This window comes from Geotrypetes seraphini, chromosome 5 (genome assembly GCF_902459505.1).
Source record: "Geotrypetes seraphini chromosome 5, aGeoSer1.1, whole genome shotgun sequence".
NCBI lineage: Eukaryota > Metazoa > Chordata > Amphibia > Gymnophiona > Dermophiidae > Geotrypetes > Geotrypetes seraphini.
Window position 1 is genome coordinate 80,457,744 of NC_047088.1, and position 27,824 is coordinate 80,485,567.

General features: G+C 42.1%; 1 protein-coding gene and 1 long non-coding RNA gene across 4 annotated transcripts in view; one reads left to right on the forward strand and one right to left on the reverse strand.

Moving 5' to 3' along the window:
• Positions 1–8,689, reverse strand: part of CLCN5 (chloride voltage-gated channel 5) — a 92,279-nt gene extending 83,590 nt beyond the window's left edge. Inside the window, exon 1 of one of the 3 annotated variants that reach the window (XM_033945442.1) lies at positions 8,309–8,689. The gene's annotated coding sequence lies outside the window, so the exon portion shown is untranslated. Of the gene's footprint in view, positions 1–7,795; positions 7,932–8,308 lie in introns of those variants that run through there. The other 2 variants (XM_033945441.1, XM_033945445.1) reach the window with 2 other exon arrangements.
• Positions 8,690–10,924: 2,235 nt separating this feature from the next.
• The window catches only part of LOC117360530, a 47,102-nt gene continuing 30,202 nt past the window's right edge, over positions 10,925–27,824 (forward strand). Inside the window, exon 1 of the long non-coding RNA XR_004539439.1 lies at positions 10,925–11,050. This is a non-coding gene — a long non-coding RNA (uncharacterized LOC117360530). The remainder of the gene's footprint in view (positions 11,051–27,824) is intronic.

Sequence of the window (27,824 nt, forward strand, 5' to 3'; positions counted from 1 at the left end):
GAGAGCAGCAAACTGAAGATTTTTAGTTGACAGTTTGACTGCAATACTCAAAGTTAAATAACTACCATAACAGCCTCACCAATTTGCTTCATGTCTTTGAAGCCGTGAATAAACATATGGATAATGGTGAGCCAGTTGATGTAATGTATCTAGATTTTCCAGAAAGCTTTAGGTAAAGTCCTTGATAAGAGACTCCTAAGAAAATGAAAAAAAAAAACCACAAACAAACCATGGGATAGAAAGCAATGATCTGTTGTGGACTAGGAACTAGTTAACAGATAGAAAATAGAGGACAGGGTTAAATGGCCATTTATCTCAGTGGGGGGGAGTGCTCAGGGATCTGTATTGGGACAGGTGCTACTTAACATATTTATAAATGATTTAAAAAAGGGAGCGATGAGCAAAGTGATTAAATTTGCAAATGACACAAAACTATTCAAAGTTGTTAAAACACATGCAAACTGAAAAATTACAGGAAGACCTTAGGTAATATATAGAAACAAAACAAAAGAAATAAGGTAATACTTTGTTATTGTTCTAACTCAATGCATTTTATGATGAACTTTCGAAGGTAACCCTTCTTCTTCAGATCAGAAATAAGCAAATGCTGACAAATACCAGTATTATATAAGGAAAACATGAAAGCATTTCAGGGATAGGAAGCGGGAGGGGTGCGTGGGTGGGCAGGAGACAGAGAGATGTCAAAGCAGTTTTAAATGTCTTTGTAGTGGGAAAGGAAGTCCAGATCTTTGTTAAGGAAGACCTTAGGAAACCGGAAGACTGGGCATCCAAATGGCAGATGAAATTTAATGTGGACAAAGGCAAAGTGATACACACTGAGAAAAATAATCCAAATCATAGTTATGCATAAGAAAAAGATCTAGGTGTCATCATGGACAAATACACTGAAATCTTCTGCCTAGTCTGAAGTGGTAGGCAAGAAAAACAAAGAGGATGCTAGGAATTATTAGGAAAGGGATAGAAAATAAGACAAAGAATACTATAATGCCTCTATCGCTCCATGGTGCAACCTTATTTTGAGTATTATGTGCAACTCTGGCCACTGTATCTAAAAAAAAGATTTAGCAGAATTAGAAAAATGATCAAAGAAGAGTGACCAAGTGACAAGAGGGTCAAAGTACATTACACAGAATCAGAGCAAAAGGCACCAAGGGCCATCAAGTATGGGACAATCAAAATAGTTTGTTGGTGGACCTGGGCCTATATGGACACGGGCCATATTTAGGTGTACAATCTATCTAATATACCTGGGGCAGTGGAGGATTAAATGACTTGCTCAGGGTTTGAACCCACAACCTGAGAGTGCTAAAGGTGTAGCTCAAACCACTATGCTACACTCATACTAATATCATCTGCATATTTTATATACAGTAAATATATATATACAGTCAAACCTCGGTTTGCGAGTAACCCGGTTTGCGAGTGTTTTGCAAGACGAGCAAAACATTCTCACAAAACGTGTCTCGCAAACCGAGTGTTGACTTGATTTGCGAGCACCCCCGATAACCGGCATCGCTCCCCCCCGCTCGTAAAGGGCCCCCTCCCGTTCAAATTGGCACCCTCCCCCCCTGTGAGAACAGGAACCCCCCGCCCGACCAACTTTAACTCACCCCCCCTTTGGCACCGGCACGCAGCCTACAAGTGCCAGTGCCGCTTGAAGATCTTCTTCCCAGTCTCTGCCGGCTTTGAGCATGCATCTGCGCATGCTCAAGCCCTTCTAATTCTCCCTCTCGCCGAGAATCTCGCATGCTCAAAGCCAGCAGAGACTGGGAAGAAGAAGATCTTCAAGCGGCACCGGCACTTGTGGGCTGCGTGTCGGTGCCAAAGGGGGGGTGAGTTAAAGTTGGTCAGGCGGGGGTTCCTGTTCTCGCGGGGGGGTGCCGATTCGAGCGGGGGGGGGGCCTTTGCGAGCGGGGGGAGCGGTTCTTGTGCCGGTGCCAGACGGGGGGGGGGGGGGGGTGAGTTAAAGTTGGTCAGGCGGGGGGTGCCTGTTCTCATGGGGGGTGCCGGATCACGAAGGGGGGGGACTTTGCGAGCGGGGGGGATCAGCGCTCTGGCCTCGGGGGGGGGGGGGGGGGGGAACGTATCAAAGCGAATTTCCATTATTTCCTATGGGGACACTCGCTTTGATAAACGAGCATTTTGGATTACGAGCATGCTCCTGGAACGGATTATGCTCGTAATCCAAGGTACCACTGTGTGTATATGTATATATATATATATATATATATATATATATATATATATATATATATACACACACACAGTATATTTTTATTTTATTTATTCAATTTTCTATACCGTTCTCCCAGGAGAGCTCAGAACGGTTTTACATGAGTTTACTCAGGTACTCAAGCATTTTTCCCTGTCTGTCCTGGTGGGCTCACACTCTATCTAATGTACCTGGGGCAATGGGGGGATTAAGTGACTTGCCCAGGGTCACAAGGAGCAGCGTGGGTTTGAACCCAAAACCCCAGGATGCTGAGACTGTAGCTTTAACCACTGTGCCACACTCTCCCCCATATCTATATATAAATATAGTTATCGCTGTGAATATGATAACCATCCACCATTCTTCCCAATGGTTGCAACATTACATTGAATAGCAGGGGTAATGAAGGTGACCCCTCTAAGAGTCCCACGGTCAGAAAGTAACCATTCATTTTTATTCTATATAAACAATGTGACAGAAAACCATCAATCCAACTTAAAACCTTTCCCATTCCATCAAAATCTACTTCAGTAAAAGATGATCCACAAAGACGAAGGCACTTGACAAATCAAATTGAACTAAAATGGCATTATTACTTTGATGTCCAATTAAAACAAAAGTTCAAACTGATAAACTCAAAGCTGTTACACCACAACTGAACAAAGCCTCAGTCTTCCCTCTACCTAGTTAACAAGCTCTTCACACTCAATCAAATGCACACTTCCCTGAAGGGCAGCCAAAATGATTAAAGAAAGGCTTAATAGGTTAGAGTTCTTCAGCTTGAAAAGAGACAGCTGAGGGGAGAATATGAGGTCTATAAAATCCTGAGTGGTGTAGGATGGGTAAGCATGTACTGTACTTTTTGAAAGAATGTCAAAGACTAGGGGACACTCAATGACATTATCGTTACATGGTAATACTTTTAAAACGAACAGGAAGAAATATATTTTTACTCTAAGTTAAGGTCTGGAACTCATTACCAGAGGATTTTGTAACAGTGGTTAATGTATCTAGGTTTTTAAAAAAGGTTTGGACAACTTCCAGGATGAAAATCTATGGTTTGCTATTGAGCTTGAAATAGGGAAGGCCAGTGCTGTCTTTGGGATTGGTTGCATGGTTCTTGCTATTATATGGGATTCTGCTAGGTACTTGTAACCTGGATTGGCCAGAAGCAGGATAGTGGGTTAGATGGACCATCAATCTGTCCCAGTATGGCTATTCTTATGTTCACCCATTTGGAAGACCCATGTCTACTGGCTACAGACACCCATGTTCCCAAAATCAACCAACACAATTGGGGGTACTAGAATATGGTTTACTGAAAATGCCTGTAGATGCCTCTCTGCCCACATCTTGAGGAGGCTTGCCTTTCACCATATGGTTGCTCCTGTTCATCCTTGTTTGTTGATGTATACTATAGCTTTCACATTGTGCAAATGGACTCATACCACTTTGCCTTTGAGGTGCTTTGAAATCTCATGAGAGCCCACCTGACATCTCTGCTTGACCACATGGATAACCTGGCCTAGAGAATGGTCCAAGCCCACCCCTTTTCTCCAGTTTGGTTCTGTTTGAGCCCACTGCAGGCTCTATCTAGTAGCTACTAAAAGAGAAATAATTCCCACTCCTCAAAGACCAAATGATCAAAAGGGTCATCAACAATATGTAAAATATGAACCCTTGCTGAAAGTACTACCTGCAGCATTGCCACCATAGATCCCAACATCTGTGTGTATTCCAAGAAAATAGAATGGATACTTCTATAAAGAATCCCTATATCCATGACTAACACTTGTCTATCTGTGACCTTGACAAAAATATCTTGGCTTGCCACTTATCAAACACTATGGACAAATATTCCAGAGACTGAGTTGGAGCTAACTTGCTATGGGCCCTGTTGACAATCTATCCCCAACTCCTTAAGGAATATGATGACCTTGACCACTGCTAGCCTGCTATCTCTTTCTATCATGACCCAAACTAGCCTATCATCAATCCTCACACAGGCTGCCACTATCACCAAAGACTTGGTGAACATCCTTGGCACTGTGGCCAATCCAAAGGAAGTGCCTGGAACTAGAGGTGGTGTCCTAGGACTGTAAACTGTAGAAATTTCTTTTCAGAGAATGAAAGCTTCTAATAGTTCCAAGATGGTTAAGGCCTCCACCCACCCCCCTTTTCAGACTCTACAGATGTCACAAATGACCTCAAAGTCCCTACCCTAGAAGGAATTAAAGAATGTGGAGGGAAAAACTGAAAAAAAAACCTAAACTGCCATGGTGTTACATTTTAAATTGCCTGGCTGCCCAGATATCTCATGGTCATTTTCTGGGACTTCTACCTTGGGTACCAGGAGATGCTACCTAGGCCCTTCTTTGATAAGCTTCCCATAAATAAAGGACAGTCTGCTGAGGTGAGTTTGACATCCCATTCACTGACCAACATCTTATCCACAGATGCCTTCATACCATGTTCGAAGACATGACTCTGGCCACTAACTGAATCTGATCATACTGATTATCTGCAAGAAAACGGTGCTGCTGATTTCAACATGGGTCCTTGTGCCGGCTCAAGCCAATGCAGCAGTGATTGGGAAACACAGCCCCACACAAATAGCTGAATGGAGAAAATGAACTGCTTCCTCAAAGATCTGATTCAAAAACAATCTCTAACCTTCAGGGAACTCTCTGAGGAACCACAGGAATGCTCACTTGCCGGCAACTGCTGAAATCAAGGTGTCCGCTCCAGAGATGACACATAATGCCCTTAACCCTGGCATATGTGCCCTGACAACAGCATACATTAACAAGAACAGTATGCATTAATGACTACCACAACATCCTGGAAAACATATGTTAATTCAGCAAGCAAAAGACTTGAGCGCATCTTCCTCAATGTATTATTCAAACCCTTTCTAGAAAGTGCTCCTGCGCTCTTTTAATCAAGAAGTAAGAGAGCAAGAAGAACTGCACTATAGAGCAGTAATACAGAGTGATCTTGCACCCAGATATATAGAACTGATGGGGAACACCCCCCCCCCCCCCGCCACACACACACAGACACACCAATCAGCAGCAGTGATAAGGAAGCTGGAAAAACACTAGGATATGTCTTATGATTTATGGATTTTTTTCCTTTGTTTAAATTATGTGATTACTCTTTTGGTAGTATTCAGTGCTTTTATTTTGGCTTTAAAATGTTTTTAGGTACCCCTGAGAAGGGCTGCAGATCAATCATAGCATCATCAGGTCTTATGTGATTTTATTTATAAATATTACACAAGATTTTATACCATACTGCTTTTGCTTTTCCTCCAGTGATTTTTTTAACTTTCTTACCACTGCTGCTATATGGTGAAGGAAGCAGGAATTTGCAGTCTTTTCCTATTGGAGAGAGGGCATATTTCCACCAGTCTGGACAGAAATAACATGAAGAAGAACTTCTTTTTAATAAATTTCCACCTAAAAATAGTGGAAACAATATCTAGTTAGCAGCGATATTAACACTACTAACCAGTTAAGAACATAAGAATAGCCTTACTGGGTCAGACCAATGGTCCATCAAGCCCAGTAGCCCGTTCTCACGGTGGCCAATCCAGGTCACTAGTAACTGGACAAAACCCAAGGAGTAGCAATATTCCATGCCTCCAATCCAGGGCAAGCAGTGGCTTCCCTCATGTCTTTCTCAATAACAGACTATGCACTTTTCCTCCAGGAACTTGTCCAAACCTTTCTTAAACCCAGCTACGCTATCTGCTCTTACCACAACCTCTGGCAATGCGTTCCAGAGCTTAACTATTCTCTGAGTGAAAAAAATTTCCTCCTATTGGTTTTAAAAGTATTTCCCTGTAACTTAATTTAGTGTCCCCTAGTCTTTTAATTCTTGACGGAGTGAAAAATCGATCCATTTGTACCCATTCTACTCCATTCCGCTCCAGAACTGTGCAGATTAAGTGGTAAGGCAGCCAGAGGAGTCAGCAACAGTCTGGTCAGTGCCTTTGAATAAGAGAATGACACAGGGACAAATTTTTCCCCATCCTGTTCCCGCAAGTTTTGTCGCTGTCCCATTCCTGCGAGCTCTGCCCTAACTGTACAAGCCTCTAACACTTATGATTTTAAAGTGTTTGAGGTTTGTGCAGATGAGGACAGAGCCTGTAGGAATGGGGAAGAGACAGGAAAGAAATCAATGGGACAGGAAAATGAGTTCCTGTGGGAACCGGGAAAAATTTGTCCCCATATCATTCTCTACTTTGAATATATCTCTTAGCAGCTTATTTGGTTAGTAGTGCCTGCTAACCAGATAAATGCCTTTAAATATGGACCCCAAAATGTTTATATTCATGATACAGTGTGCAAATACAAACAGCTCAAGGAAAATAATTTTTGTATATATTACTAAAGAATGCTTTAGGTTAAGTGAGCAGGCAGATGAATTATGATGTTCCTATGGTCCAATTAGATTGAGAACATTTCTTAAAGCCACCTAGTACCCCTCTTTGACATGTAGAGGAAAACAGACGACGCTAAAATCAAAGGGCGCAATGGGTAACTAGGATGCCGAAAACGGTCGACACTCCCAGGAGGAAAAAAAAGGCTCAGAAAAGCCCAAAGGCCAAAAAAATGAAAAATTGACAAAAAAGAACCAAAGTTGGGTCAAATATTGTAATACAATGACAACAACAAATTATGAGGAAAACACTGAAGTATGTATGGGAAGGCACAAAAAAGGGCAAAGGTTTGACACACTGAAGAGAAAACTGAAGACACAACTTCTCAGCTATGTAGAAAGTGAACTGATAGGCCTGTGAGCCGATGTCGGGCAGAATGGCACCAGCACACATGCAGTATGGGCACTGCCTAAAGATTTAAAGTGGCAGTGCACTCAGTAGTGTCCATATCGGGGGTTTTGGATGACATCACCCATATCTAAGGATATTATGTCTGCTTATCCTTGGAGAATAATAAATATTTGAGTTGGCGGGGATTCCCATGCATGCCCCACCAGCTGAAGAGTTCCTCTTCTTGAGGCCAAACACTCCTCTATGCTTTGCAGTCAGCGGCACTCTCCTTGGGTAAGCAGCCACGTCCTGCCATGGCACACCCACCCTCCCTCTTAAACATGCTCATATTTTGTACATATGTGAAAACTGAGCACATGTGCTCTGCCAGCACGGTGGCAGGTCAGAAACAGTGCTCTGGCTGCCAAAAGAGGACCTCTCAGCTGGTAAGGCTAGGGGATCTCCTCTAGCCATGGCAAAGGTACAGCAATTTTAGGTGAACCAGGACCCATTTGTGACTGTCCACTAACTCTTCACGCCCATACCCCCTCCAGCCTTCAACCCAGTGTCTCTATTTCTCTCATAAAGCTTCACCCAGTCACCCTGTTTCGCTCTCTTATAGCTCCTTCCAGTGTTCTTTTCTTTTTTGCGACCGTCTCTCTCACTCACATCTCCGCTCCAGCCAGCCTGTCACGTCTCTTTTATCGCTCTCGAGTATTCACTGTCTCTCCCGCACACATCTCCCTGTCTCATGCTCATACCTTCTTCCAGCTTTTGCCACTTACCCTCCTCGCCTTGCAAGCAGCGCGTTTACTCCCTCCCTGTTGCTGCCATTCCGCTCCCAGTTAGCTTGAGCAGCGCGGTGCGAGAAGTTCGGGCAGGTCTCGCGGTTTAGAATCTCGCGAGACTTGGAAGCCGCGAGACTTGCCCGAACTTCCTACACTGAGCGGCTCCGGGGAGGGGGTTGTCTGATAGAGCTCTGTGACCTCGGGGAAGCAGGAATTGTGCTGTTTTCGGTGCTAGCGCAAGTCCGTCGACCATCAACAGCAAAATTAACAAATCCCAAACATCTCGGGCACCGGCGTGCAAATTTCTAGGCGCCTGGGATTTGGGGATAGAGAGACTTGAGGTACACAAATGATGAATTCCCTTATTAGGAGTCACCGCGTGAAGACGTTGTTCAGAACACGTTGGAATTCTTGACTCAGAGGCTTGTGGTTAAAAAAAAAAAAAAAATAGATTTTTACAGTAAAAAAAAAAAAAAATGGAGAGTTGTATTGTTCTATGATGCAACTTACAGCTTGGGAGTTCTATGCCCTCTTAGGTTTCATGGTTTTTGCTGTTGTTCGGGTCTCGCCGCGTCTGGGTAGGTAGAACCAGCGTTTCAGCGATCATAATGTGCCCTTCTGATTGCCTCCATCTCGAAATTAATGTAGCAGAACTAGAAGTACTAAGAAGTACTAAGAAGGGCGACCAAAATAATAAAGGGAATAGAAAGCCACGAGGTGGACTAGGCATCTGCCTAGATGCAGTTCTGGCATGTTGAACAGTCTTCTTTTGCTGCTGATCCTGTTGTTGCCTGCCACCTCCTGGACCAGCTAAAAGATTAAACAGCACTGCACAGGTAAACACAACACTGAAGCACTGCTTTGTCCTGTTGCCTCAGAGGCAGACTTCCTGTTGGGGCAGGACAATGTAGTAGTGGGCCCTACAGGGCCCAGGCAGCACTGATGCTTTTTTAATCTTGGAGCCAGCTTGGAAGGAAGGTGGAGATTCCCCTACAACTGAGGGAGGGAGGGAGGGAGGAGAGATACTGGTCACATGGAAGATACTACAGAATAAAACCTTAAAACATCAACCCCATGTTTCAAATCATTTATAGCAAAGAAAGGGGTATCCATATGGTAAAAATAAACAATTTTGGTAATGAATTTCTAAACAAGTCTTAATTGTTATGATAACAAATAAACTGTTGTCAATTCCTAACATTCACTTTTTCTATACATCTCTATTGGTGTTCTTATTCCCTCTTTGAGCAATCAAACATATGGTGGGCATATCATAACTATACAGACATAAGTCTTTGAAACCTCTTTTTATAATCATTTATGTCCACCACCTCCTACCATTCCCTATTATATCTGGTGGGTGAGGCTCTGGTCACCTTGTTGGGCAGATTAGATAAACCATGAGGGTCATTTACTGTTCTGTGTTACAGTATTAATGAAGACCTCTGGTTTAGACAAATTCCGGGAGCCATGTAGATTTAATAAAGTCAATGATTATCCATAGATTTATTCTTTGACATTCAGGCCCCGATGCATAACGTTCCAACACCACAGTAAAAATTACTGTGGCAGGAGCGATTTTTTTCCCCCTACTGCTGATACTCAGCACAAATAGCATGTAAATTATATGCATGCTATTCATGTGAAGCAGTGCCGATAAAAGGGGGACAAACTGTGCCTAGCTCCTGCTCAGAAGAGCAATCACTAGATATAGTTCCTCTCTATCCCTTCTGTCAGATTTTTTTGCTGATTTCTCTGCCTGCCGATCAGCGCCGACAAGACTCCCAAAAGCCGCCACGGCTTCAAGGCTTCACCTGCCACAGTTGTTTAGGGCTTCCTCTGCTAGCTCAACACTAAGTTGACAGGGAAAGCTCCAAACAGCTCAGCAGCAGGGGAAACCCCAAACCCTGCATCCTGGGAGGGGCCTAAGGCCCTGATTAGCTCAGGCACCTAAAGCCCCTCCCACAGGAGGGGCCTTAGGCACCTGAACTAATTAGGACCTTAGGCCCTTTGCAATGCAGGATGAACTTTTTTTAAAAAAGGTGTGTGTGGGAGGGGGGGTTCTCGGCCCTGGTGCAGGAGGTGGTGGGCATCCCTCCTGCCAATTTTTTTTTTTTAAAGTGCAGAGGTCCAGGGTTGGATCTAAGCTGTCAAGCCTTACTTTCCTATCAATGCCTGAGCCAATTAGCGCTCAGGCACTGCCAGAAAATTTTGCCCTAATAAGCTCCTTGTTATACATAGGATTCTCAGTGACTGCTACAATGATCAGTAGCCGCCATGGAGAACCCTTTTGAGCATCGGGATGAATGTTTCCTTGCAAGTGAGACTACACTGAAGTGTATGCGTTTAACTATTAATGAAATATGTTAAAATTCTATTATTTTCCATAATAAAGTGCAGATATTGAAGGTTCATTTAATAAAATACTGCTATGTGTTTTGCATAAAATGTCTTTTTATCATTATTTGATGACAGGAGAATATTTTCCTTTTTTTTTTTGTGGTTGTAACACTGTATTAGTGGGGTTCTAAGGAATCTGACCCCACTTATTATAATAAGCATATTGGAGACTCATGTTATTTCTGTACTGATTTATTGTTTTCAAATTGGACAATTTATCAGTTCCACAGTGACCCGTAGTATTCTAATGACATTTTTTGTGCATCCAGGCCCAAGTCCTTTGATATGGCTTTGTATAGTTGACTTATAAATAAATGGAGCGCTCTACAGTATATGAGCATAGACAGGGCTGGCTCAAAGCATGGACCAGGTGAGCACTTGCTCAGGGCACCAAGCATTAAGGATGCCGAAAGCCTGCCTCACTGGTCCACCTCAGCGGCCATTCCCTGCTCCCAGCAACAGCATCTTGTCTCTCTCTCTCTCTCTCTCTGCTCCCGATCAAGCTTCTTTCCTTCCCTTCCTCTCACCCCCTCAGCTCCCCGGTATACCTTTAAACAAGGTTTTTTTTCTCTTCTAGAGGCAGCCAGCATTATTAATGATTCACAGAACACTGCCTCTGCCCATAATCTTTTCCTTTGCTATGTTCAGCCCCTGTGGAAACAGGAAGTCACATCAGAGGGGGGTAGGACACAGCAACAGGAAAGCTTCTGGAATGGCAGAGGCAGAATTCTGTGAATTGTTAATGTTGTAATAATTTGTGGGCTGCACCTCTTCTGGATTTCCTCCAGCTGTTAAAAGGACACAGGAGAGCTAGACCATGGCGTGGGAGTATGGAATCAGCAGTGTTCAAAGGTCAGTTTAAATTTACAACAACAAAAAAAATTCCTTCAACAATCCCTGAAACTACCTTTGGAGTACAGTAGTTATAGCTAAAACATCTCTGATGGATCATTGCTTTTCAACATTCCTTTGGATAGCACAGAACAAGAACTTACCACAGACCCAGTTCTCTCCAGGGTCAATGCAGCCACTACATTTCTTCCCCATGAACATGGTCCTACATAAAAAATTATGTAGAATACTTTAAGTATCTGTGATCAGTGCTGCCTTCCTTGCCCTTAAATCATTTCAGTGCCAAGTGAGGAGAAACAATTGTCTTGCTTAGACATATGTTTTGCATTTTGAGCCTCACTAAGATTGCTGGAAGCTTATTGCTGTGCGGTGAACACTTTCACAATGCAAGAGATAGATTGGGGATTATAAGATGATATGTTTTATAGAGGTGTGAGGGGTTAGTGAGAATAGAGAAAAGAACAACACGCAGGTATATTTACTTTGGAGAAAGGCAAATTCACTAATGAGTAGACTGGAAAGGAGCCCCAAATCACACAAAACTATGCCAGTCTAACCCTGATAAGTAAGGATCGACCAGAACAATCACCAAAGAACCCAAAAAAAGGCGTGGGAGCAACCAAACTAATGGAGGAAATAAATCACAGTTTTATTGAGAGTTCAGTTCCAATTCAAACAGAGAGGTTTGAGTCATTAACAGGTTTGCAAGCCACTAATATAACAAGTGCCGTGTTGTAGCAAGCTGAGAGTGTGCATAATGCACATTTTATTATATGGTTACATACGACCCCTGATGAAGGCTATTGATCCGAAACATGGAGAGTGTTGGTTCCATTCCTGAAGCTTGGTACCACTGAATTGGAATCAAGCTCTCAATAAAATTTGTTTTATTTTTCTACATCTCAACCTAGTAGAATTGGTTAACACACGATAAAGATGTCTGCTGCTATACATGGCACAATGCTGCTCTGCAGAGCAAGATTTAAAGGGTAGGCACATGCCTTGGGCCCAAAGAGTTCAGGGGCCTGGAATGCTGCTTGCTCCGATGACATTGGTGTACCTGCTTCCAGGACCAGCTCTTTTCCTCTAATACTGGGATTTTGTGTCAGAGGGAAGTTTTCTGGGTCGGATGTGGGCAATGTGCAGAAACTGCTTCCTGCAGCTTTTTGAGGACTGTGAGTTTGACTGCACTGAATAATGAAGAAGGGAGGAGGTGCTACTTGGACTTCTGGAGCCAGGCCCAATGGCACACTCTTGCAGGAGGGGGGGGTGTCATGGGGGGCAGAGACAAGGAGGGTATAAGGCAATGGAGGGGTTTAGCCAGGAATCCCAGTGTACTTGGGTGCCTAGGGCCCACTGAAGAATTAATCCTACCCTGCTACTCTGTACTGAGCAACTGAACTTCAACCTGTGGTCATACGAAGTGCCTGGTGTTCTGGGGCACAAGATACTGAATGGGTAGGACTCATTTGAAGAGTTGCTTCAGCAGGGAAGGGAGAGGTATGTGTAAAGGCGATAAAGTTTGTTTAAGGGGAGTCAGAGAACCAACCAGCATTTACCCCAAACAGGCAATCAACTAGTCAATCATGATCTTGCTGTACTTCTGCTGTTTTCCTTCACTGCCCTGCAACAGCAAATACGTGGCTCTAAGATTGTCTAATTGTTTGTGGAGCCGCCAAGACACCATGTAGGGTGCGCTTGCAGGAGACAGTTAATATCTTCACATCCTGAAGCAGCCAATCCAGGTAAAACGCTGGCCATCATCGATGTGTGGTGTACTTCTCCTAACAGATGAGTATTAGATTTTCACTCTTTCAAATTAGATGACTTTTGTCTCTTGCATTGCATAAGGCCTTTTGGTGATTTGTCCAATGGAGGAGGTTTTTTCGTACACATGAGGTGCACATACCCTGTAAGGTTCTTCCATACTCCATTTGGTTAGTGTGGGAGGGGTTCTGAGGCTTTTTCCTACGACTTGGACAATTTACCAGTTTTTAAAGCCATTCAGCACTTGAGACTCGTATCTCTTTAATTAAACTTAATTTTTTTTCAGGTACCACCTTGGTGGTATGTTAATAAGGGAGTTGCATATTATATTTTGATTGTCCTTATATACTTGAGTTTGAATACTAGTTTAAGATTGTCTAGGCAAGCCATGCAATGTCTCTTCTCTGTTCTTGATCTCACTCTTACAGAACAGTGCAAGAGTGCAGGCACTGCATAGCTTATACAAGCTAGCAGACACATAGAGGGAAACATAGGTGCCAAATAGGCGCCTAAGTTAGGCATCTAACTTAATTAGTATATTGGCTTCAATTATGAGCTTTATTAAGCTTATAATTGAAATAAATAAAAATTACCATATTTTTCGCTCCATAGATTTATAGGAGGAAAACAAGAAAAAAAACCATTCTGAACCTAATTCTCCCTGCCAAGCTCTGCACCCAACCCCACACTCCTTGCCAATCTCTGCACTTTGTCCCCTCTGGTGGTCTAGTGGTAGGCTGGGACAGGGGACAGGGCAGGCAGGCCCCCGTCGTCGTCCCCCATACCTATTTTTAATTAGGCAGGGCAGCTCCCGGCCCCCCCCCCCCCCCCCCCCCCACTGTTACCTTTTTTAAATTCTGATGCCTCCCTCACTGGACGCTGCCTGGAGCACTGACAGCTGACGCGGCTTCCTCGGAGTTTTCTTTCCTTGTGGCAGAATGGCACATATGGCTGCCGGCCTGGTCTCATGCCACTTCCCGTGAGAACTCTCCTATTAAGAACTCTCACAGAAAGAGGCACGGGACCAGGCCAGCAGCCTTGTGCGAGGAAGCCACGTCAGCTGTCAGTGCTCCAGGCAGCCACGTAACGGTGGGGGGAGCCTGCCTCGTCAACCGCATCAGCTGTCAGTGCTCCAGGCAGCCGCGTCCAGCAAAGGAGGGCCTCAGAATTTTAAAAAGGTAACGAGAGGGGTTTGGGTATTCGCTCCATAAGACGCACCCTTATTTCCACTCTCTTTTTGGGCCTATCTTCTTAGGCACAATTGTACATAAGATAAGCGCCTAATGGCACCTAACTCCAAAGTAGGCGTGTTTAGGGGCCAAGTAGGACTTGGGCACCATTAGGTGTGATTCTCTAAAGTATTTAGGGGCCTATAATATAGGCTTTTAAAACCCTGTCCTATATTTTAGGCGCCTATTTTAGATAGGCACAATTCTGTAATGGGTGCCTAAGTGTGATTGACATGAAATAAGTGTGCATCTTTTTAGGTACCCAATTGCAGAATCTGTCCTATAGTGCCAAAGTGTCTGAGCTGACCCAGCACATTACAGGAAACCTGCAGCAGTAGAGAAAAGTGAGCCTGACTAGCTGGCAAGGATCCCTGCAACTTTTCTTCCCTTTAATTCAAGCAGCTAAATTATGCACTGGCCATTTGAGCTGAATTTTCCCAGCATTTTAATTGGGAATTGCTCTGTTATGATTATTTTGTAATTCTTCCCTTTCTATTTACCAAAGTAATATTTAGATTGTTAACATGTAAAAATTTACATTCCAGTAATTATCTGGATCTCCAAAATGTCATACAGTCAGTTACCACAGATGCCAACCAATAAAATCAATTTTTTTTTTTTGCAAAGCAAGAAACAACTTTGAAAGGATTACTTCCCCAACTGCTGGTTTTTTTTTAAAGTAGAAGTGCATTGGGCCATTTTTGGGGGGAGGGGGAGGAGAGAGGCTTATTTCTCTGGAATTTCCAGTTCAATTTGGCCCATTTCAACATCTGTTTTCAGTGTGTTTGCCCCACAAGACAAGTTTGGTCTCATTCCTTTAAATTTTCAGAGCGTTATGCCTCCAGACAGATTTTTTTTTTTTTTTTACCTCTTTTGAATAATTCTTTCTTACTTCTGTTGAGTTGGAAAGAATAATTACAAAATTCATAATTGCATCTATACATTGGATACTATTAAGAGATGATGATCTTATCTCTGTTGATGGTCTCTTCCACTGAAGTCTTCAACAGGTATGCAAAATTACAATTTTCTTGTAGGGATTCCGAGATATTTAATCTCCCTCCTCACCTACTTTCCTTATTGATTATGAAGCCCCAAGAAACACTGTAATAAGGAGTTGAAAGAAGGTCTCAGTACCTTGTGCATTTTAATTTTTCATACGCTAAAATTCACAGGAAAGTTTAAGAAATAAATTGTTTGTTATATCTCAAATTGTTTTCTGCTTTCTAACAATATACAAATTTCCACACTTTCCTATTTTCAGGGAAAATGGTTGGGGAGAGAGAAATGGTAAGAGGGAGTCTTAGAATGTCATGTGACCAGTTAGCCAGGCAAGCTGCCTCATCTGTGGAAAAGTGATGTAATTTCTTTTTGAGACATTTAATAAATAGTGTTTAAAAAAATAAAAGTGCAGAAACTTTTTGAAGTTCCCTCATATTACCCTAGATCAGAAAACAGCTTATTCAGGCATTGTAATTTTATTCCTGTAATTCCTTGTTCTAGCCCAGTGGTCTCAAACCCAAACCCTTTGTAGGACCACATTTTGGATTTGTAGGTACTTGGAGGGCCTCAGAAAAAATAGTTATTGTCTTATTAAAGAAATGACAATTTTTCATGAGGTCAAACTCTTTATAATTTATAAATCATTCTTTTTGGCTAAGTCTTAATAATAATATTGTAATTTATAGCTAAAAAGACATATGATCAAGAAACTGTTTTATTTTACTTTTGTGTTTATGATAAACATACCGAGGGCCTCAAAATAGTACCTGGCGGGCCGCATGTGGCCCCTGGGCCGCGGGTTTGAGACCACTGTTCTAGCCTGTAGCTCTCTTTTTGCTAGCCTGACAAATCTCTAATAGTTGATAAAACAAAGGGCTCCTTTTACTAAGGTGCGCTAGCGTTTTTTTAGTGTGCTATTCCATGTGTTAAGGCCCTAACGCACTTTTGTAAAAGGAGCCCAAAGAGGCAAAGAGAACTTGCAAGACTGATTTTTTTAGATTGAGGTAACATCTTTCCATAGTTCTACTGTAACTTGAAGACCTCTCTTGGAAGGTACAGTTTAACCTCCCACCCTTTTTAAAAGTTGGTCTTACATTGGGCAACTTTCAATCTTCCATTACCATGGATAATTTTAATGATATATTACCAATTTTACACACACACCCCTTTACTAAATCGCGATAGTGGTTATTAGCGCAGGGAGTCGCTATGAGTGTTGGGAGCAGCGCGGAGCATTCAGGGCAGCTCCCTGCACTAATAACTGCTATTGTGGTTTAATAAAAGGGGGGAGGTTAGTTACATACAACTAATAATAGATCAGCAGATTTATTTTTTAGTTCTTTCAGTACCGTACTCATCTACTCCAGGTGATTTACTGTTCTTTAACTTATCGATTTAGCTTATTACATCTTCCAGGTTCACTATTGTCATCCTTAAATATAATTTCAGCCACATATATCTCTCTTACATCCTGCTCCTTAAAGACCAAAGCACAGAATTCATGTAGTCTCTCCACTATGGCCTTGTTCTCTCTGGCTGTTTTACTCCTTGATACATAATATTGGAGAAAAATCTCAGGAGTCATGCCTTGCATGCTTTCCTCACCTGTTCGCTTTATATTTGCTACCTTGCAGTCTTCAGCCGTGGCACCAGGATAACTGATAACCCCTGCATGTCTGTAGTTTCATGTTACAGTTTTCTCAGAACTCAGGTGAACATCGTCTGATACTGGCAATCTGATGCTATCAAGTTTCTCAATTTGCTCTGACTTATCTTCCTGTTTTGTCATGATTTTTGTTAATTCTCAACAACCTTTTTCAGTACAGACAGAAAAAAGAATTCATTTAGTTGTCCTGTTATTTTTTTAATGAATTTATTCAGGTACTCAAGAATTTTTCCCTATCTGTTGTGGTGGGCTCACAACCTATCTAATGTTCCTGGGGCAATGGGGAGGGGGGAGATTAGATGATAGCCCAGAGTCACAAGGAGCAGAGTGGTTTTGAACCTCAGGCTACTGAGGCTGTAGCTTTAACCACTGTACCACTCTCTCCCCTTGTCTTCTCTACATGATCTCAATTAAATCATTTTCTTTGTTGACTAGTTTTTCATATTATATCTGGAGAGTATGGAAAATAAATCTATTACTTCTCTCTCAACCATATGGAGGTTTTCTTGTGATCACTGACCTCACAAAAGTGTTCTCAAACATTCTGCTCACAGATGGCATTAGTACATTCAAACATGATTCTACATAACATATTTTTAAAGCACTAGTAAAGATGCTTTGCAATTCTGTGCATCCAAATTAGCAACAAAAGCCATCTCTCTTGATTGTTGATGAAATACTCTATTTAGGACAACTGCTCTCTTCTCAGTGTGCCTGGGAGTCAGCTGATCACTCAGCTACCATAAACAATACAAGAATAACTGTAAACAGAAAATAATTTTTCTGTTTATGAGAGAAATTAAAAGAAACTGCAGCACTCACAATGTTTGTTATGTTAACAGAACCTTGGCTTACTGCCTCTGCAACAGTCTAGCAAATGACAGAAAGGTACAGCGCCACTATCGTGGGATAGACTTGAAGTGCTAAAGGCCCAAAAGAGTAAAACAGATTTTATGCTGCTTATACTACAAATAAGCAATGGATTTTCCCATTTTAATAATGACTTGTGGACTTTTCTGGGACTTGGGAAAATCCACAGCTTATTTCTACGTAGGATAAGCAGCATAAAATTCATTTTACTACTTGGGATCTTGCCAGGTACTTTTGACCTGGTTTGGCCACTTTTGGAAACAGGATACTGGGCTTGATGGGCCTTTGGTCTGACCCAGTCTGGCAACTTTATGTTAAAAACATAAGAATTATCATGCTGGGATAGACCGAAGGTCCATCAAACCCAGTATCCTGTTTCCAATAGTGGCCAAACTAGGTCCCAAGTACGGGTATCAGCGGCCACCTAAAAGACAGCTGCTGATTGCATGTCAATCACGCAACGGTGACATTTGTGGACTAACAGTTACCTCAAACATAAGCACTGGAAATGGAGGCCAGGGTTTTTGAGGCCTACATTTCCAGAGCATAATGCTTGATGTGAATCATGGCTACGGAGGTGCCGAAAGACATTTCCGACCTACAAGGGTCATTTCATAAATAATGCACACTATTGGTTTTTTTTAATTTACATGTTTTTTGTGGGTTTTTTTTCAAGTATTTCTTTACAGTCCTTCAATATAGTCTCCCTACTTTGCAATGACCGAGTCCCAACATCCGGGAAGCTTCATTATTCCATCCAAGACACTGTTTTTGTTCAGTTGCCGAATGGCTTGGGTACCGGCGGAAAAAAGCTCCTCCAGAGATGCAAAACAATGTCCACGCATAGATTGTTTCAACTTTGGAAAAAGGTCGAAGTCTGGTGGAATCATGTCTGGAATGTAGGGAGCATGAGGTAACATCTCCCAGCCGTATTTGCGTAGTTTTTCAATGACAACATTCCATATGTGCGGGCAAGCGTTATTGTGAAGAATGAGGGGCCCAGCCAAGAGCAACTGAGGTCGGGCTTTGTGCATTTTTCTGTGCATTTTTTGCAAAAAATCACAATAATACACTGCTGCGACACTTCTTCCACATGGAACATTGTCTGTAATGATGACTCCTTCATGATCATAAGCAAAAATAATCATTTCTTTGATCTTTGATTGAGCTCATCAAAATGTTTTTGGCCGTGGGGAAGATGGAGCTCTCCACTCGTCATTGAAAAACTACACAAATACGGCTGGGAGGTGTTACCTTATACTCCCTACATGAGTCTACCAGACTTCGACCTTTTTCCAAAGTTGGACATCATTTTGCATCTCTGGAAGAGCTTTTTTCCGCCGGTACCCAAGCCATTTGGCAACGAACAAAAACGGTGTCTTGGATGGAATAATGAAGCTTCCCGGACGTTGTAACTCAGTCATTGTAAAGCAGGGAGATCATATTGAAGGATTGTAAAGAAATACTTGAAAAAAAAAATAAAACATGTAAATTTTAAAAATTAGTGTGCATTATTTATGAAATGACCCTCGTACTTCAGCCTTAGGCAATCTAGGGGCTCCTTTTACTAAGCTGTGCTAGCATTTTTAGCGCATGCTAACTCCGCGCTACACAAAAAATACTAACGCCAGCTCTATGGAGGTGTTAGCGTGTAGCACGTGCGGCAATATAGCGCACGCTAAAACCACTAGCGCAACTTAGTAAAAGGAGCCCTAGGTGCCTACAATTTTGAATTAAACAATTTTAAGGGGGGGATTAAACGGCTTTGTCGTTTAAGTTAGGCGCTGTTTCATCCTCGTAGACCTGGGGCCTCTGCATTTCTTCGTTGGATGGCTGTGGTTGCTATCAAGTGCATCTTGATTAAGTGGATGGAAGCGGAGGCTCCTGATTATTCCCTTTGGCGTAGTCACATGATTACGTTGCTTTCTTGGGAGCGGAGAGGTGTTCAGGACATTTCTTCCTTGCCTGGATGGGCCTTTCAACGAATTTGGGAGCCCTTTTGGTCTACATTATCTCTGGTGGCTCGTAGCCGCCTTTTGAACTGCTAGGGTATTATTCTTTTATTTACCTCACTTTGTTTAGCATCAGTGAGAGGGGGAGGGTGGGGGGATAGGTTGGGTTGGGTTGGGAGGGTGGGTTTGATGGTTTTTGTATGCAATTTTGAGCTACCTTGTTGTTCTTAAGATCTATGACACCCTATGAGAAAGAGATACAATGAGGGCAAAGCAATACCATTCCCTGGAGCTCTGCTTCATAGGTTTATGGAAGCTGTCAGCATAAGCATCTACTTACTAGGTCGTTGGAGTCTAAAAAACGAAACTTCTAGGACATTGTTTCCCCAAATGTTTTTCACTTGTGACCCCCATTGTATATCATAAAACATTTCTGCAACCCCTATTTTTTCTCTGTGGCTCATACAATGCTGACTTCTAGCATTGTCAACAGATCAAATTATAGCACCTCCTCAGCCTGTGTGAGCCAATGACACCATTCTCCTGAGCTGTTGGGTTTTTTTTTTCAGCCGTTGTCACATATCCAAATAAGGATTTTGTGACCTTATTTGGGGTTGTGACTTTTGTGACCCACAGTTGGGAATTGCTGCCTCAGAAGTATGAAGATTATATATGAACTCTATATCTTCAGATTAGAGTGTCAACTCATGGGGGGGGAGTTTGGGCAGAGAAGGGGATTTGGGGATGGGGTCTATTATAAAATAGTGATGGCATGGTTTTCAGCTTTCATTTCTTCTTTGATGAATTCCTGTGGATGTTGGCTGATTTCTTGCTGTTGCTACTTCGTGTTTTTGTGTGGTTCACTAATAAAATTGTTTCAATCCTAGAATGTCAACTCATATCTCAACCAAGGGACTAAGTAAGAGTTTAACTTTGTTTGGAGATGGAAGAATTACTGGGAATCCCAAACTCAGAATACAGACATGCAGTGGCGTACCTAGCATATGTGACACCCGGGGCCCATCATTTTTTGGCACCCCCCCCATCTGTACGAAAAACATGATTTTTAATAACAATCCACACATAACACATGAGTACCTAGGAAAAGGCAGCATCTTACATACTGCAGTGAGCAGTACATCAATAAACCCATTGTAAAACTAAACAAGCCAGACTAGTACAGATCAATCCTACACCGTCAATCCTAACAGAAAACCATGTCTTTCGAACACACAGAACACAGAAAACACCTTTGCCTAGTATGGAATATGTAATCACAAACTAACCCCTCCCCCTTTTACAAAACTGTAGTGTGGATTTTAGCCACAGTGGTAACAGCTCTGACGCTCATAGAATTCTGGGCATTAGAGCTGCTACCACCACGGCTGGCGCTAAAAAACGCTCCACAGTTTTGTAAAAGGGGGGATAAAATAGAAATACATAGACAAAGGTTAAATTGAACCAGCAAGAAGTTGGACTCTGCATACAATGCAACACCACAGAAACAGTGACACATGTCTCCTAAAGCAATAAATAAATAGAAATTTTTGTTCTATCTTTGTCTTCTCTGGTTTCTGATTTCCTCATCTTCTTGTTACTCTCTTCCTTCCATCCACTGCCTGCCATCTCTCTGCCCCTATATGGCATCTTCTCTCCTTCAATGCCCCTTCCAGAAACTGTATGCCTCCCCCTTCCATCTCTCCTTTCACCCCCATTGGTCTGGCATCTCTCTCCTCTCCTTCCCTCTCCCACACCTCTCTTCTGCAATCCCTTTCTTCCCTCATTTTCCTTTTCAATTTATTTTCTGCATCCATCTAGATTACATTCTTACTACCCTCTCATCAATTTCCTTTTTTACTGTCTACCTACAGCTCGCCACCTCTTTCCCTCACCTCCTCCAGTATTTCCCTAACTCAATCCTTTTCCCCCATCATATGCCCTCCTTTTATTTATCCCCTCCTTCCATCATCTGCCCTCTTCTCTCTCCCCACTTCCATCATCTGCCCCTTCTCTCTCTTTCCCCCCACTTCCATCAGCATCTGCCCCCTTTCGCTCCCTACAACCCAATTCCATGCAGTATCGTTCCCCCTTATGTCTCTTTCCCTGCAATTCCTTCAGCATCTTCCCCTTTCTCTCCCTCCACCACGCACCATAGCACCCTGACCCCCTTTTGTCACTCTTTACCATGTTTCCATAGCACCCTGACCCCCTTTTGTCACCCTTTACCATGTTTCCATAGCACCCTGACCCCCTTTTGTCACCCTTTACCATATTTCCAAAGCACCCTGACCCCCCTTTGTCACTCTTTACCATGTTTCCATAGCACCCTGACCCCCTTTTGTCACCCTTTACCATGTTTCCATAGCACCCTGACCCCCTTTTGTCACCCTTCACCATGTTTCCATAGCACCCTGACCGCCCTTTGTCACCCTCCACACCCTTTCATGCCACCCTGACCTCCTTTCTTTCTCCATCCCAAAGATCCCGCGATGACTGCTTCTGCTCCGATGGAAGAGGTAAGTGACATCGGAGGGGGCTGGGCCAGCAGACGCAGTTAGTTGCGGCAAGATCCCACGATGACTGTGGCTGCCGGTCTTCCCCCCCCCCCCCCCCCGACGTCACTTACTTGTTCCCAGTCATCGCGGGACCTTCTTCACTTCAGCGTGGCTGCCGACTCTGCTCTAAGTAGGGCAGCCACGCTGAAGTGCGGTTTGAAGCAGCGCGGGAGCTTCTGGATCTGGCTGGCTGTGCACTCCCTTGGAGCATGCTCCCGGGGCTGACCGCCCCCCCCCCCCTTGATACGCTACTGCAGACATGGAATAAGCTCACGGCAATAAGTACTGCAGCCCAACCAGTTCAAAGATCCTAATTCTTGCTATGGGAGTGGCTGTACTCAGGGCAGGATTAATTCGTCGAGGGCCCCTAGGCACCCAAGTACACTGGGCCCCCTGCCCCGCCCTACCCCACCAAGCGCCCAGGCGGAAACAGGAAGCACGTCAGAGGGAAGCTTTGGGCAAGCAGCACCGCTTCCAAAATTACAGTTCCCGTTGCCTTTCTTACCTGCATTGTTTGCTTGTCTTAATTTCCGTAGATTGGGGGGGGGGGCCGCATTGTCGATTGGGGGGGCCATGTTGCCGATTGATGCTGGAGGGGCCCATCGCCGTTTGGAAAAAACAATGTTGATGCCCTCCTTCATTGGGCCCCCCTGACCATTTCGGGCCCTAGGCATGTATCTACTTGGCCTATTGATTAATCCTGCCCTGGCTGTACTATTCTTTGTTCAGAGGAAATACAAAAAGGTTAAAAAGAAGACATTGCCAGCTGCTTTGTTAATGTCTGTGGAATGGACTGTATGAAGCTATCATTTCCACTGTAAATAAACAGTCTGTGTTGACACCATTCTACTTTAAGGATCTGAATTAGTTAAATTTGGTCATTGTCCTGAGTTGGGTCCATGAACTGACAAGGAATAGTAGGACACAGGGTCTAGTGCAGTAGAAAAAAATTCCACAGGTAGATGTGACTAAAGGGTCATAGTGCCAGAATCCCACTATTTGTTCTGTATAAGCTAGGAGGAGCTAACCCCTCCCCTTCCAACCCTCCCCCCAAAAAATCAAACAAACATTAAATAAATAAATAAAAAAGAAACATTAAGAAATAAGACTTTTTATGTTATTTAAATCCATTCTGTGTAAGAGATATTTCAGAAGAATCTGTAACAATTCAAATCAAGACCACAGTCTTATTGTAATGCAGAATTTGTGCTGAGAACCCATCTCCTAGAGATAATTTTTTTTTCCAAGTGGCATGAAGAGAGTGTACAGAAAAATGTTTAGAACAGCAAAAAAGAAATGGTCACAGATGATTAAGAGAAAGGGCAAGGAGAATAGTGAGAAAGGAAACTCATGGTCCTGGGCCTGTAGAACAAGAAAAAGAAGAGGAGGAGTGATGTTTTTTTAAAACAAAAAAACATCATTAGGTTTTAAAGAGGTAGGATCGATGATATGTGAGTTAAGTGAATGTTTGGTGTTGCAAAATGTGAGTATGGTGTTGTGTATTGTCCACAATACATGGTTTCCCCCTTTAAGAATATCTTTTATATTTATCTATAGCTTTTGATAAATTGTTTGTTGGGGGATTTTAATGTGATTGTGAACTTTTTTATATGTTGTGTGGATTATCCTGTTTCAGGTAGTTTTGGAAAGTACTCATACAGCTGTCATGTTTTAGATTTGGCATTTTTAGTAAGTTAAGAGGGATAAGAGGAACATGTTGATAAGGCTGAAATTTGAGGTTCAAGAATTATTAAATGCATGGCGACTAAATTTGTCCATCAATGAAGAGAGGTTAATAAATGATGATTTTACATAAGTGATTGCTCCAGAAAAGTTAGTACATGTTTCAGAAAATTATGTTCCTTTCCCATGGAGATTGACTGCAATAGTTGATGTTAGACGTGAGGTTAGAAAAGCTGAGAGATTGTGGAGAAAGACAAATGAGGGTGAAGATCATGAAAGTTAATGTATTAGGCTTTTAGAATATAAAGCCTTATGCGAAAATTAAAGATCTAAGTTTTTTTCATATACAATTAGCTCAAAATAGGCCTAGAGAATTGTTTCAGACTGTAAGGTATTTAACTAAAGGAAAAAATTATGTTAATGATGGATCTTAACCAAATTCTGATGAATATGCCATTTTTTTGGAGAGAAAATTGAACAGAGAGGGAGAGAATATTGAAATGGAGGTCGAAGAAGTAGATGTGAGAATTCTTGATGGAAGATCTTGGGATTCTTTTATGCCAGTCTCTGAAGAAGTAGGTAAGGTGATTAGGACTATTACCCCTACATGAGCGATATTTGATCCATGTAATACATCAGAGCTTGTATGGATCTGTTCCTTTGAACTTTCAATCTTTGTGGGAGGTGTGTCAGCCGAGGAGGAATGTAAGGTCTGAGGGTACTATAAGATTAACCTCTGAAATGGAGAAAACTGTCTGGTATGTTGAATCCAGAATGGCAATGTTGTCCGTAGCAGGGGTCAAATTTTGGAATTCCCTCCCTGGTATCCTGAGAACCTGTTCTGACCGCTTACAATTTAGAAAGATGTTGAAGACACAACTGTTTGTAGAGGCTTTTTTTTTACAAAAAAACCTACCTGATAGATTTATTTTAAGAATTCTAAGCTGTGGTTATTGAACTTTATTTAGCTAATGTGTAAATTCTTTGAGCTCTCAAAATTATTTTTAGGGGATGAGATTGCTTTGTGGCGATTCTCGAGAGGGTCCAGAGGAGAGCGACAAAAATGATAAAGGGCATGGAAAACCTCTCATATGCTGAGAGGCTGGAAAAGCTGGGGCTCTTCTCCCTGGAAAAGCGGAGACTTAGAGGGGATATGATAGAAACTCATAAGATCATGAAGGGTATAGTGAAGGTAGAGAGGGACAGATTCTTCAGACCAGCAGGGGCACCAAAAACTAGAGGGCACTCAAAAAAACTGAAGGGAGATAGGTTCAGAACAAATGCTAGGAAGTTCTTCCTCACACAGAGGGTGGTGAACACCTGGAATACGCTTCCAGAGGAGGTGGTAGAGCAGAGTACGACTTTGGGGTTCAAAAGGGGATTGGATGAGTTCATGAAGGAAAAGGGGATCCATGAGTACAATTAGAGGGTTACTATACAGTACAGAAGGCTGTAAATTAATAGAGTAGTAGAGAAATAGATCACTACAGGTCATTGACCTGGGGGGCCACCGCGGGAGCGGACTGCTGGGCGTGATGGACCTAAGGTCTGACTCAGCAGAGGCAATGCTTATGTGCTTAAATGTATTGTGTATGAATTATTGTGAATGTTTTTCAATTGTTAACCGCTTAGTTTTAGGTGGTCTAGAAATATTAGAAATAAATACAAGTATTCTGTGGTTATTGGCAGATGACACTGGGCCCTATGTTACATAACATAAGAACATAAGCAGTGCCTCTGCTGGGTCAGACCAGAGGTCCATCGTGCCCAGCAGTCCGCTCGTGCGGCGGCTCAACTGGTCCAGGACCTGTGTAATAGTCCTCTATCTATACCCCTCTATCCCCTTTTCCTTCAGAAAATTGTCCAATCCCTTCTTGAACCCTAATACACAGATTGCAAATAAAAAAATGGATGTTTTCCTGTAGGTTGTAAACAATCTACGGTTAAACCTATTTTGAAAAAAGTTGTATTAGATAGTGAGTGTATGGCTAGTTATCATCCAATTTCTGTTGTTTCCTTTTTGGGTAAAGTACTCGAAAAAAACAGTATTGAAACAATTGGATGATTATGTTAATGAAATTGACTGTTTAGATACTTTTCAGTTTGGATTCCAACAAGCCCATAGCAAAGAACTATTATTGCTATCAGTTTTGGATATATTGAAGGAAGGGTTGGATAAAAAGATGAGGTTCTGCCTGGTGTCATTAGATGTCTCAGGGGCTTTTGACTAAATTTGGGTTTGTTATTAAAGACATTGCAGGGATTGGGATTATGTGATAAAGTACTTGAATGGTTCTCCTCAGAGTGGTGGTATTTTTTCTAAATTACAACAGTTAAGAGAGGAGTACCGCAGGGATCAGCCTTATCATCATTATTATTTAACATCTATATGACAGGGATAGAAACAGTTTTTTAGAGCTTACAGGTGCAGTACAGATTGTATGCTGATGACATGGGGGGGGAAGGAAGATGAAGAAATTGGAAAGAGTTAATTTTTTTATATGGAGAAAATTGTACATTGGATGAGTATGCATGATTTGCAGATGAATATTAATAAAACAGAGGTGTTAATAGTAGGAAATGATAAAGAAGGATGAAGTTTGGAGTGTGTGACTGTGTTAGGAATCAGTTACCAATAAAAAAAGGAGATATTGGTTTTAGGAGTTTGGTTAGACTCTGCATGACAATAAGATACCAAATTTTGAAGACAACAGGGATATGCATAATTGCATATGCTGTATAGGTTGAAGTCAATGTTAATACCTTATGATTTTCAGATCATAGAGCAAACAATTATATTAGGTAGATTAGACTACTGTAATGCTCTGTATTTGGGGTTGGTGAAAGTTAAGAGCAAGGCACTACAAGTGTTGATTAATTCAGCTGTTAGAATGATCATGGGTGTATCACGGATGATCCATATTATGCCAGTTTTGAAACAGCTCAATTGGCTTCCTATACAGCAGGGGGGTACAATATAAAGTACTATCAATATTTCAGCGAGCACTATATGATAAAGTACCAGTATGTTTTCAAGAAATGTTAGAGTTGTATCACCCAAGAAAGGTGTTAAGATCAGAAAATGCTATGAGATTATCTACCAAGAAGGAGAATATAGTGCATGCAGAAATTAAAAATTCGGTGTTTTCAGTTGCAGGAGTGAAATTTTGGAACACTCTGCCAGGTCAGTTACGTTTATGTAGGTCCAGAGATATTTTTAAGCAGCTTTTGAAGACACAGCTTTTTGTTGATGAGTTTATGTGAAATGATTATGGGATTTGTGATAAAGCAGTAGATACAGTGTTTTACCTTTGATATTTTGTGAATAGGTAGGATGATGGCCAGTAATGTGGGTAGCAGCAGCTTTTATTAGGTATAAGATGAATTTCCTTAAATATTGTGTATGTTAACTGTAAAATGCTTAGACTTGTTAAATAAATAAAAATAAATAAATGTATGTGTAAGAGAGAGGGGAAGAGATCAGGGAATGAGAAGAGAATGTGACAGTAGGAAAAGAGATGGATACAAAGGGAGAGAGAGAAAGAGCAAAGAAAAGACAGAATGTGCCAGCAGCAATGAGAACGGAGCAGCTGGATCTCAGAGCGGAGCTCAAGTTGTTCCACAATGTCCATTCTTCAGAGACTTTCAATGCTTTCTCTCCACAGAAAAGTCTTAATCCCACTTAATCCAGGACAGGCGGGCTGTCAGATCTCCAGGCAGAAGAGGTAAAGAGCGAAAGAAAATAAGAACAGGACAAAACAACAGAGTAAAAGAGAGATAAATACATTTCAATGAGAGTTTAACAAGTCAACCATTCAGCCTCTTAGAGAAGCCAATCAATTAATTAAACTCATCCAAGTCTACCCAGAAATATTAGTTAACCAAAAGCCCACTGCTAAAACAATGATGCATAAGACACCCACTTCTGTTGTTTTAAAGACTTGTGTATTCACAAAAGCCAAGGCTTGAGCAGCTGGCAAACAAGTAAAACAAAACATAAAGGAAAGTGAACCAATTGGGGTGTCATGATTTCATTTCCCAGAATTATAC